The 14,020-nt window shown below is 29.8% G+C and overlaps 1 protein-coding gene across 2 annotated transcripts in view; it reads left to right on the top strand.

Annotated features, from left to right (window-relative positions):
• Positions 1 to 14,020, top strand: part of LOC123271778 (ankyrin repeat domain-containing protein 6) — a 56,247-nt gene that overhangs the window by 29,236 nt on the left and 12,991 nt on the right. The gene's annotated exons all lie outside the window — the stretch shown is intronic.

The raw sequence follows: 14,020 nt of genomic DNA, 5'->3' as shown, positions 1-14,020 counted from the left end.
TTATTCGCTAGAAATTATCAAACTAGCTAAAACGTAAACTAAATCGAAAATACAGAAAACTTAACAAAATAAAGACCAAAAATCAGAAAGACAACGGAATACCTCGGGGTCGCTCAGTGTGCTGGTTTGTGGAGAGAGGGGGTGGTTCGGTTAGAGAGGATCCATAATTGTAATAATTTTATACGCAACACTAAAAATTTATCATTAAAACAAAATCGGTATTTATTCAGTAAACCGTAAACTTAATTAACAAACTCAATCTCAAATCCATATAAAATTACTAGAACGATATAGCTAACAATATCAACGCTATAGCCAAGTTACAGTACCTTATTCTTATAAAATAAAACAAATAAATAAATAAATCTTAATGACTCGAATAACAATCTCAATTAAATCTATCAACAAAACTCTAAATTCTTTATAATACAAAAGTTTACTATAAACGAGACTATCCGAGATCTCAAGACCAAAAACTAAATTATTAACGCTCAAATTACAATAAATAAACTAAAATCATACCTGATATAAACAATGCCGATGCTGAGTAACTTTTTATACTAACTTAAATAAACCTCATAACTATATTCATTTCTGTAACGTAAACTAAAATGCAAGAGACTAAACTCTTAACCTGTAGCTGCAATAATACGCACATCCGATCACTTGAAGTGATCAGAGGCGACTCTCCAACTCGACTGTCCTCTACGAGGTCTAAGACTCAACTCTGCTTAACAAAATCTAAAATCCAACTATCTTTAACAAAATCTAAAACCCAAGTATTCTTAAACGTGACTCACTCCCAACTAAAATTTCTATATTCAATTAATCCCCATAAACATTTTAATCTCTAAATCAAACAATTGAGGCTCGGAGTACGGATATTCCTTTAGTGGATGCTCTCCGGGAACTGACTACTGCTGGGATCGAAACCAAAAACGTAACTCAAAACGTAACTTAAACTCAAAATTAAAATATCAAAAACGTAACTTAAACGTAACAAAAACTTAACGAAAAACGTAAACGTAAACGTAACTCAAACTGATCCCATATGCTTTCGTCATGTTCCTCTACATCAGAGCGCTGGCATCTCAACCAGACCTAGGCATTCCACCTGGAAGTCTCAAAGGGTTAGACTGTCGTCTAGCATCAACCGAAACCGGGTGACTTATAGTCCCGCTCCACGGTAACGCTGATTTACCCACATACTCTGCAGCCTCAAAACCCAAAACTTAAAATTCGAAACTCAAAACTCAAAATTCAAAACTCAAAATAACTCAATAAAAACCTTAAATGACTCAACCTCAATATTTTCCAAAACTTTACTCTAAAACTGACTAATCTCAAAAATCTCAAAATCTCAACTGTAACTTTAACTCTCTAAATTCACACTAAAACTGTAGCTCCTCGTTACTCGGCATCAACACTCAGACTCTACTCACTAAAGACTCGCTATGAACTCGCTGAAGGTTCGCTAAAGACTCACTTTTAATCCTCTCAATTATTTTCTATAAAATTTTGGCCTTGGAATATCGACTTAAAATCACAAAAAATCCGTTGGCGCTAGTGACGTTCATTTTAAATAGACCCCGGTCAAAAAAATAACGTCACAATATATATAGATATACAGTCTTGTAGTTTTCGTTTTTTATTAATTGCAATTAAACGACACTGAATTAATTAATCATTCGCATTCAGTGACCTACAATCGTCGATTAGAATTTTTTTAAAAAAAATTTAACTCAAATAATGGATTTTTTCACAAGTTAGTGTTTTCGGGTTTCACACATGACGGACAGGAAAATTTTTTGACCTATTTTGGTGTTTTTTTCCAATTCTATTGCAGTAAATCAATTTTTAAAAAGTATGAAATTAATCTCCATTAAATTATCTCGACAATAGTATGCAAAATATCTTGATTCCGTGAACTAACAAGGCTATAATAATAAAAATAGCCGCCAAAATGAGGCGAAAAAAATTTTTCGATCGTAAAGCACTCTTTGATGCTTCGCATCATGAGTCGTGCAATAGTATAAGAACAATGTATTTTTTAGTATAATTTAAAATATACTTTAAATTATATGTTCAATATAATTTTAATATTGACATTGGTACCAAAATTACAATAGAATGCTGAGGCCAAATAATTCTCTGAAAAAAAGTTATAAAAAAAAAGAAAATATTTCGTGATGTGCTACAAATTTACTGAAATTCAGATTTGCTTCGACCGTAAACTCGATTGATCAAGTTGCTCTTGAAATATAAGATGTACGACAAACTATTAATTTTTTAACTTCCCGCTAAGAAAATCGAAGATTTTGAAAAATCGGGAAGTTATTGTTTTCACCCCGTTTTACAAAAATCGAGTTTTTATCATATTTCGACGTTTTGAGGTCCTAGGAAGCTTTCCTGACTATCCCCGCGAGGTTGTCACTATGTCTGTATGTATGTGTGTGTGTGTGTGTGTGTGTGTGTGTGTGACTATGTGACTCGCTTATAACTTTTGAACGACTTAACCGATCGGAACGTACTAAACGGCGTTCTAAAGAGTTCCCTCAAACTTATATTTCCTGAGAATTTGAACCGATTCGGACCGATAGATTTTGAGAAATTTTGAAAAATCTCAAAAAAAATAAGAAAAAAATCATTTTTGAAAGTGGTTTTTTTTAGAATATCTTTTAAACGGCTCTATCGATCAACTTCAAAAACTAATCCGCCCTTAAGCTTGAAAAACCACGCCGATCGTCGCTAATCCGGTCAAAATCGGTTGATTCGTTCGAGAGATATCGTGAACGAAAGAAAACCGAAAAAAGTGTTTTTTTGACATAACTTCGTCATTTCTTCTCCACGGAAAGAAAATTGAAGGAGTTTTTACTATTTTACTATTGTAATTTTTACTAAATAAAATAGTAACAGTGGACTATACTTCTCATTTAGTAATTTTTACGATCTACTATTGTAAATTTTATCCAACAAATAAGACTAGCAAGAGTCGTAAAAAGTCGAATACTATAGAGCAAATTAAACAATATGTGTTTGTGAACTTTACAATTCAACTATTGTAAAAATTTATAGTTGGTTTTTTTTAAAGAAATATTAAGGAGGGAGAGAGATAGAAGGTTGGACTAATTGGTACCTGTACAGTAATCGAAAAAGAAAGCGACATTTTCGTGCTATCTGGGAATCGAACCCAGAACTCTGTGTTGGTAGCCAGAGACTGTCCCTCTACGCTATCCGAGATGAACTAAGAAGCATATCCTTTAACATTTACATAAACTCGAAGTCTAGCGCTGTGCACGGCCATCACTCAAACTAATTGAGAAACATTCCAATTCAACTATTGTAAAATTTGCTATAGTTCTATTGAAAAGATACAGAGGCAGCACTGGAAATTTTCATCTCTTACTTTTTACAATAGTAATATCGTATTTTATCATGAATAAATAGTATTTTTTCTTCTAAAATATTTGACAATTAATAGTAATAAAAGTATAGTCCAGCTTTACAATAGTTGTATCGTAAATTTTCCCAGAAATTTTTTCCCGTGTCGGATCGTTTTTGATGATATAGAATAATTTCAGAGCTTAAAAAACCGCGTCGATCCCCGCCAAAAACGTGGAAATCGGTTGATTGGTTCGAGAGATATCCTCGATAAAATATTTTGAAACAAGTGTTTTTTTAACATAACTCCGACATTTTTTGGAATAACTTTTAAACGGCTGCACTGATCGATTTCAAAAACTAATCAGCTATTAGCATGAAAAAATTACGTCGATTGCCGTCAAGCCGGTCAAAATTGGTCAATTCGTTCAAGAAATATCATGAACGAAAGAAAACCAAAAAAAGTGTTTTTTTGGAATTACTCCAAATTTTCTAGTTTTATCAATTCAAACTTGAAGATTCTTCATGAAACTAAAAAAATTGCGTCAAATACTGCCAACCGCGTGAAAATCGGTTGATTCATTTAAAAGTTAGTCCGGTTTGAAAATTTAAAAAATATTGTTCTATGATACTTCTATCAGACTTTTGAGCTCGAAGAGCTCAAAATAACACATAAATTGTATTTTTGAGCTCGAAGAGCTCAAAAACGTCATTAATGCAGTTTTATGCACCTACACGGAAAAAAAATCCTATGAAAAATTACTATAGTAACATCGTAATCCAGGACTAGACTTTCAGTATCTCGATTTTTACGATGCTGCCGTCTACAGAATACAATTTGAATTTTTTATGGGAATTTAAGACAAAAAATAAGACTAAAATTCAACACAAAAAATAAAATAGATTTTGACGCAAAAAATGTAGGAATTTATGAATAAGATTGACAATAAATAATGAGAAAATAAAATATTATTATTCACATACCGTGATTCAAATAAAATCTTTATTTTAGAAGAATCATATCTACACGGTGAGAAATTTCTGTAGAAATTTACTATGCATACATAATAAGACTGAACCTTAATGACTCAATTCAAAATATTACCATAAAAATTTAAGAATATCATATTGTACCAATCAATATTTACTAGGGACCATAGTAAATTTGACCATGCAACTGTTACATAAACATATATAAAAAATTTTCGTAAACTGACAGAACAAAAACTGTTAGTGTGCTTAAAACTTTTCATTATAGTTTCATAGTAAAATTTCTGTTGCTCAGTCGACAATAAAAATTTATAAAAAAGTTTCACATTTAGTCACGTGTACTCGGTTTAAATTTAAAATTGTGACTATGAAATTTTCAAATGTCCCATAGTAAACGTATGCGCGTCAGTCGCGACGCGCGCTCTTTCATTTTTTCGTGCTACTTTGTTTTGTCAACATAAGTCTACAGACGCTATCAGTAGTGGTTAACGGTGTTAGGAAAATTGCAATAAACATTAAGTTTTAAATAAATATTAGTTTATAAATCCATCAACACATGAATAGTTAATGAAAATTTGTAAGATTCATAAATAATAAAATATTTAATAATTTACCGTGAAAAATTAAAATGAAAACAAACATTTGATGGTTAACCTGCAACCGACACTTCTAATAATAATAAAAAATAATTTAAAAGTTATATATTGTGTTTATAATTATTCATAATAAAATTAACTGCCAAAATAAATCCTACGTTCATTGTTAAAAATGAAAAAAAAAATAAAAACTATATTTTAAAAAATATTTTTAAAAATTATTGCAAACAAAAAATCTTGTTTGGTTTGATATTTTTTGATTGCTAAAAACATTTTTACTCTAAAATTATTTTTTACAAACGTTTTCTTATTTTTTTTGCTATAGTACATTCGGAAATTTAAATTATTGCATATTTCATTTTACTATGGTACATTTCAATTTCTACCATTTACTATGTCTGATTTCATTTGTTTCGGAAATTACTATGGGCCATTGTAAAATTTTATTCTGAGTCAATAAGGTTCACTAGTAATATGCACCATTGTAATATCTAAAATCCATGCAGAATAAAAAATAATGGAAATTTCTCACCGTGTAGAGAAATGTCGTTACTTAACAGAGTTTAGTCGCAGACTAACTATAATGTTAAAACTATTTTATTGAGGTCTAACCCTCTGTATTTTCCTTGTCCTTAGTAAAACACATGTTTTTCTTCTTAACTAACACCGTAATATTCGGTTGTACTGTATACATTGTAAGATAAGAAGTCCTTTGTATAACTCAAGTACCTAAGGTCATAAAATCAAGCCTTTATAGGCTTTCTTATTCTAAATGCACAAATGTGCCTTAAATGTGTTTTTCACATTTCAAAACTAATAAAATATACTATTTTTCTAAAATATATATCCTTTATTACAAAAAAAAAAAAAAAAATATTTAAAACGATTCAACCCATGCAAAATGTATATCTATATATTTGTCAAGTTGAATCGTTTTGAATCTTTTTTTTTTTAATAAGAGATTTCTGAGAACAAAATATCTTAAATATAAAACTAAAAGTTTTTTTAACTGGGATTTATTTTTGCTCAGAGAATCCAACAAGGAATTTATGGATTCATATAGAAATCTACATAGGAAGGTTTGGGTACACAGATAATTTTATGTGAATTTATACTTTTCAATCCATGTACCCATACCATCCGATGGAGATTTCTATATAAATCCATGAATTCTTACATTGAATCCTATATAATTCTAAGTGATAATTAGTTGGGTCTAAAATGATTGTAAGTTTATTAAAAACAATGTTTTACAAGAAAACGGCACGTGTTTTTCAAATGCTCATACAGAACTAACTTTCACACTCAGGTCAACTGACCCTTGGCACTAATCCCTTTCCTCACTCCTTGTACTTACGCTTGCATCTCTCAAAAATCATACCTACGTTTTCGTCAATACTCTCGTTCTCACTCTTTCTCTCTTGCACACCTACAATCCAGACATAGCATCTCACAACTAGACTTAATACTACCTAATAACCTTTATTGCACGCCTCATAGCGCGAAGCGCGTGAGGTTGTGCTTTATACTCGACTCGTCAAGTTCAAGCAATTTTGTGATCTTTAAATGCCTCTATCACAACCATATTACACTTATACAATGACTAGCCGTTACCCGCCCGCTTCGCGTGGCGTACAATATACGCCAGGCGCGAAAAATATTAATTTTGTTATCTAACTACACGGGAAAAAATTTCTGGGAAAATTTACGATACAACTATTGTAAAGCTGGACTATACTTTTATTACTATTAATTGTCAAATATTTTAGAAGAAAAAATACTATTTATTCATGAAAAAATACGATATTACTATTGTAAAAAGTAAGAGATGAAAATTTCCAGTGCTGCCTCTGTATCTTTCCAATAGAACTATAGCAAATTTTACAATAGTTGAATTGGAATGTTTCTCAATTAGTGTGAGTGATGGCCGTGCACAGCGCTAGACTCCGAGTTTATGTAAATGTTAAAGGGTATGTGTCTTAGTTTACCTCAGATAGCGTAGAGGGAGAGTCTCTGGCTGCCAACACAGAGTTCTGGGTTCGATTCCTATATAGCACGAAAATGTCGGTTTCTTTTTTCGATTACTGTACAGGTACCAATTAGTCCAACCTTCTATCTCTCTCCCTCCCTAATATTTCTTTTAAGAAAACCAACTGTGAATTTTTACAATAGTTGAATTGTAAAGTTCACAAACACATATTGTATAATTTGCTCTATAGTATTCGACTTTTTAAGACTCTTGCTAGTCTTATTTGTTGGATAAAATTTACAATAGTAGATCGTAAAAATTACTAAATGAGAAGTATAGTCCACCGTTACTCTTTTATTTAGTAAAAATTACAATAGTAAATTAGTAAAAACTCCTTCAATTTTATTTCTGTGTACGTATACAAATACACGGAGTGATCATATAATGGTACATGATCATCTATTAGGGCTTTTACCTTATATAAAAATTTTTAATTTTTTTTATATTTAATGCCTTCTTATTATCCTTTAGAAATTGAATTTTATAATTTTTTAATTAACGCCCACGCAAGGATTTGTGAGGGTGGCATTTCATAAAATTCATTCTTTACAGCTCAAAAACTCCAAAAAAATCAATCTGGCCAAGTTTCAATCCTTTAGCTGCTATAGATTAAAAGGTACAATTTCTTTTAATTTTACGCCCACGCACGGACATGTGGGGGTAGAATTTAATGAATTTATTCTTAACAACTCAAAAACGCCAAAAAGCATTCTGGCCATGTTTCAAAGTATTAATAGCTATAGATTGAATTTACGAATTTTTTCTTAATTTGACGCCCACGCACGAGCACGCCAGGGGGGTGGAACGTCACAGAATTCGAATTCAAAACAGGCCTAAATGTAATTTGAAACACTCTGACCAAGTTTTGAACGATTAAAAGCCATAATTGAAAAATATGAATTTTTTTTCGTGAACACCCCCGCAACCCCCCTTGTGGGTGGAATTTCGTGAAATCCGTTCTTAGCTGACCTCTACTTGGCAAAAGGAATATTCCTGCCAAATTTCAAGTCTCTAGGTCTTACAGTTCCAGAGATATCGTGATGAGTGACTACACGGGAAAAAATTTCTGGGAAAATTTACGATACAACTATTGTAAAGCTGGACTATACTTTTATTACTATTAATTGTCAAATATTTTAGAAGAAAAAATACTATTTACTCATGAAAAATTACGATATTACTATTGTAAAAAGTAAGAGATGAAAATTTCCAGTGCTGCCTCTGTATCTTTCCAATAGAACTATAGCAAATTTTACAATAGTTGAATTGGAATGTTTCTCAATTAGTGTGAGTGATGGCCGTGACAGCGCTAGACTCCGAGTTTATGTAAATGTTAAATGATAAGGGTCTTAGTTTACCTCGGATAGCGTAGAGGAAGAGTCTCTGGCTACCAGCACAGGGTTCTGGGTTCGATTCCCAGATAACACGAAAATGTCGGTTTCTTTTTTCGATTACTGTACAGGTACCAATTAGTCCAACCTTCTATCTCTCTCCCTCTCTAATATTTCTTTTAAAAAAACCAACTGTGAATTTTTACAATAGTTGAATTGTAAAGTTCACAAACACATATTGTATAATTTGCTCTATAGTATTCGACTTTTTAAGACTCTTGCTAGTCTTATTTGTTGGATAAAATTTACAATAGTAGATCGTAAAAATTACTAAATGAGAAGTATAGTCCACCGTTACTATTTTATTTAGTAAAAATTACAATAGTAAAATAGTAAAAACTCCTTCAATTTTCTTTCCGTGTATCTATATCTATAGAAAGTCTCCTATATATATATAGATATAAGTTGATGTACACCAAAAAAACACTTAAATTAAACCATCTTTTACTTTCTAAAATCATTTCATGTTGCTATTTTGAAAAAAAAAAAACGTTTTGAAAAAAATTTTACGTGGACGTCCGGATGTCACCCCATTTTGGATGTACCAACGATTACTCCCGAACAAATTGATATTTCAAGACCGGACCTTTTTTATTAGTTTAAGAATTCGATGAACTGGGTCCGTATTTAATATCAGTGCCCTAGTTTACGTATTTTTTGTTTAATTGAATTTTTATTAAAATTCATTACGATACAACCGTACAAAGCCAAATGAACTTTTCTTATTTGTCACGAGAAAACTATGGCGCCACTTGATCAAGCTAGATTTTTTTAGACTGCGTGCGCATATGACAAGAAAAAAGGGCGCCGATATTTAAAAAAAAGAAATAAAAAATACTTTGTAAGAAATGACTTAATTATAACTTTTTTTCTTTAACCAATTACACAATTAATTTATTTCTTAAAAAATGAATGAGCGTTATGAGGCGTGCACTTTTGGATTTTCCAAACTTTTTTTTTATTTTCGATATCACACTTAGGTAGATTCTTATTAGATTAAAATTCAAGACAAAAAATAAGACAAATCTTAAGACTAAAATTCAAGACAAAGAATACCCCCATAAAAAAAATATATAAAAAAAATATATGTCGAAATACATAAAAAATATATTTTAAATATATTAAAAATCTGTAAAAAATATATAAATTATGTATAGTAAATATTTTTTTGATAACTAACTTTTAGCCGATTTTCATATATATTTTATATATTTTAAATACCCGAGTAAAAACAGAATTCCGCCGCACCACCGCCGCAACACCGCTGCACGGCTTTTTAAGCGCCGCACCACCGCTGCACTACAGCCGTGGAAATTTTGGTTATTTTACAAGTGCCGTATCACCGCCGCACCACCGCCGTGACAAGTAAAGAATTTATCTATTCGCCGCACTACCGCCGCACCAGCGCCGAGACAAGTAAATAACTTGATATTCGCCGCACCACCGCTGCACCACCGCCGCACCACAGCTGTGACGGGACCGGGTAAAAATAAAATTATTAATTTTGACGAAAAATAATAAATTTCGTTCGACCGCCGCACCACCGCTGCACCACCGCCGCACCATACCACTGTTTGATGGTATATACATTGAAATAATATATTCGTTGATCATTCAAATAGCTTAACTAAATTTTTAAGTTAAGTATGGCTTGCAGTGCAGTTGGCAATGTTCGAGACTTCCATGCAGACGATCCAGGTTCGAATCCCATCACAGTTCAATTTTTAAAATTCTTTCAGAGTATTTCAATAGGCGTACCGCTTCTGTGCAACCCGAGGACGAAATTAAAAATCTACATCAACAATACGACTAAAAATCAATAATTTCGCGGTGCTTTGGCCTGATTTAAAAAATTTTTTTAATATTAGGCATTCGATTAAAAGGAGGTTGATCAATAGGTCTTACATAAAGATTTCTAGTCGCATTATTTATTAATTAATTATTGCGTGATAAATTAATTATGATACCATTTTTTGTGAAATTGTAGGTATGATTTAGCATTGGTGCGGCGGTGGTGCAGCGGTAGTGCGGCGATGCTAGGGGGAGTAAATTTTTAGCGTGCGGCGTAATAGTCCGCCAAACGGCGGTCGTGCAGCGGTGGTGCGGCGGTCGAACGAAATTTATTATTTTTCCGTAAAAAATAATAATTTCATTTTTACTCGGGTAAAATATATTTTTTATATATTTCGACATATATTTTTTTTTTCATGGGGGTAAGATAGATTTTAAGACAACAAATAAGACTAAATTTATTGTATAAATTTCTATATAAATCCATAAATTCCTAAATTGAATTTTTAATTAAAGTAAAATATATTTTACAGTAAGGTTTAAATTTCTCCTCTAATATTTAAAATTTCAGATGTTTTAGTTAATAAAAAAAAAATAAGTCTACAAAATTTAAGCCTCATAAAAATTAAGCGTTTTTTGTATAATTCAAGTGTCCTGGGTCATAAAAACAAAATTAGTATTGAATTTCTTTTTTTAAAGCGTTTAAACTAAATTTAAAAAAAATTAAAAATTAATATTTTGTTTTAAACTTTAAAAACGACAAAAAAATTGATTTTTGCTAAGAAAATTTTAAACCCTCGAAAATAAATTAGCATACAGCGTAGGTGTAATGAAATTAATCCGCGTCACTACAACATATTTAAGATTAAATTCTCAGCATATTTTATATATTTTTTTTTTTTTTTTAATTCTGTTTCATCTGTAATTTTATTTTTTCCTTCACATGTTCTGACGGTTTTATTAACAAGCTACTTTATCTCATAATAATAAAATTCACAAAATATATATATTAATAATTTAACATCTCGATTAACTTGTCTTAAAAAAAAGAAAAAAAAGTTATTGATGAGTTTTTAATCTTCCGAGGAATAAAAATGAAAAAATTATTACATTTTTATTCGCTAATAGATTTAATAATACGTAAAAATTTTTTGTCTCGTTATAAAACCATTAACACACATATGATCCGGTTGAGAGGTTAAGAAACACTAAATGACACTAAATTCGTCCGATTTTGATTGTAAAATAATATCAAGCTAACTGAACTTGAATTTTTTGTCGAAAGTTGAGAGTGTCAGGCGTAAATAATGTAGCAAACGAGAGAAGGTACTGTACTGCACAAGGTAGTGGTGAGGGAGTGGGGGGAGAGTGTAGGAGAGTGGAAGGGATACGAAGGATGGAATAGAGAGTAAAGGAAAGAAAGGTACTGTGAGTTTGTTTATGTTACATACTTCCTTGAAATGTTTTTAACGAATTTTCATGCACCAGATTAATACTTAAATTTATTTATTTACTTATTTACTAGAATTTATTAAATAATGACTTTTGTTAAATTGCACTGTACTTTTTTAAGTATTGATATTTTTAAAGATATAAGCTCATATTGATGTTACATTCATCAAGAGCTTTCATTTGAGTACCCACATGCATTTTTCATATATTTTTTATATATACATATATGTAATATATATAAATATATGAAATATATGAAAAACTGATGTGGGTACTCAAATGAAAGGTCTTGATGAGTGTAACATCAGGATGAGCTTTTATCTTTAAAAATGTCAATAGTTTACAAGATACAAGGTCATATATTTTTCATATATACATATATATAATATATATTTTAAAGATATAAGCTCATTTTGATGTTACACTCATCAAGAGCTTTCATTTGAGTACCCACATCAAATTTTTATATATTTATATATATTACATATATGTATATATCAAAAATATATGAAAAATTGATGTGGGTACTCAAATGAAAGTTCTTGATGAGTATAACATCAAAATGAGCTTATATCTTTAAAATATATATTATATATATTTATATATGAAAATATATCAAAGTTATATATGTTATAAAATTTAAAAGAAAAGTTATTTTTAAAAAGTTGCATTTTTTAGTTTTGAAAATTTTTTTTGCCATCATTTATTTGTTATAAATTTTTTGAAATTATTAAATATATGCTCAAATAATCTTCATTAATTAAAAAATGACCTTGTATCTTGTAAACTATTGACATTTTTAAAGATATAAGCTCATCCTGATGTTACACTTATCAAGACCTTTCATTTGAGTACCCACATCAATTTTTCATATATTTCATATATTTATATATATTACATATATGTATATATAAAAAATATATCAAAAATTCATGTGGGTACTCAAATGAAAGGTCTTAATAAGTAGAATGTAAGGATGAGCTTATATTTTTAAAAATGTCATTAGTTCACAAGATACAAGGTCATTTCTTAATTATGTAATATATATATATATATATATATATATATATATATATTAACGATATAAGCTCATCGCGATGTTAAACTCATCAAGAGCTTTCATTTGAGTACCCACTTGCATTTTTGATATATTTTTCATATATAATATATATAAATATATAAAATATATGAAAAATGGATGTAGGTACTCAAATGAAAGGTCTTGATGAGTGAAACATCGGGATGAGTTTATATCTTTAAAAATGTCAATAGTTCACGAGATACAAGGTCATTTCTTAATTATCTATCTAGAGATAGAGTATTTTCGAATGCAGCCTAATACTTATAATCATAAATTGACTATTGGTGAGAATGATATGAAATCTTGAAAAGGCACAACTCCAGGTCAAGACTTTTCCAATAATACCAAATTTAACGATAAAAACCCAATTTATCATATTAATACACTGGCTACAAAAGTTTTGCTTATTCTCTTAATAATATAGATTTAATTTCAATGCCAAGGCAGTATGGCCAAATGGCCACAGTATACAAGAAAAATAGTATTATAAAGTACACGTATAAATTATGAAGATTTAAATGGTATCAATAATTAATCTATCATATTCTATTAATTAATATCATATCTATATAATAATTAATATCATATTGATAATATGTAATTATGTACTTAATTACGATAGTCATTAGAGCACTTGCTCTAGGATCAAAATTTAATAAATAAATATGAAATTTTTAATTTTAAATATTGAAAATTTTTTTTTTTTTTTTTTAAATTTGGAATGTAATTATTATTGATACAAGAAAAGTATAAATTTGAATATAAAAATTTAAAAATTTTTATCAGTGATGCAAATACATAAAAATAATAAACTCGTGTAACATAAAATTTTTCTCGGGTTGCAGATTTTTCTGCAAAAACTTGGCAATTTTCGAAGTTTTTATTTTTAAAAAATTATTCTAGGGATTTTTACTAGTGACTTTTGTCTAGGGAATTTTTCTAGTAACTTTTTGACTCAGTGAACTTTTTTAATAACTTTTGTCGAATAATAAATTCTAGTAATTTTTGTCTAAGAAATTTTTCTAGTGAATTTTTAATCTAGGGATTTTTCTAGTGACGTTTTAATCAAGGTAAATTTTCTAGTAACTTTTCAATTTAGGGAATTTTTCTAGTAACTGTCGTCTTGAGTTTTTTTCAGTGACTTTTGTCTAGTGATTATTTCTAGCAATTTTTTTCTAGGGAATTATTCTAGTAACTTTTGAATCTGGTGAACTTTTCTAGTTACTTTTGAATCTAGGAATTTTCCTTAGTAATATTTTGTTTTAGGGATTCTTCTGGTAAGTTTTTCATCTAGTGATTTTTCTAGTAA

This window comes from Cotesia glomerata, linkage group LG9, assembly GCF_020080835.1.
Source record: "Cotesia glomerata isolate CgM1 linkage group LG9, MPM_Cglom_v2.3, whole genome shotgun sequence".
Taxonomy (NCBI): Eukaryota; Metazoa; Arthropoda; class Insecta; order Hymenoptera; family Braconidae; genus Cotesia; species Cotesia glomerata.
The sequence above is the reverse complement of the archived record's forward strand: the minus strand, read 5'-3'. Positions and strand labels throughout refer to the sequence as shown.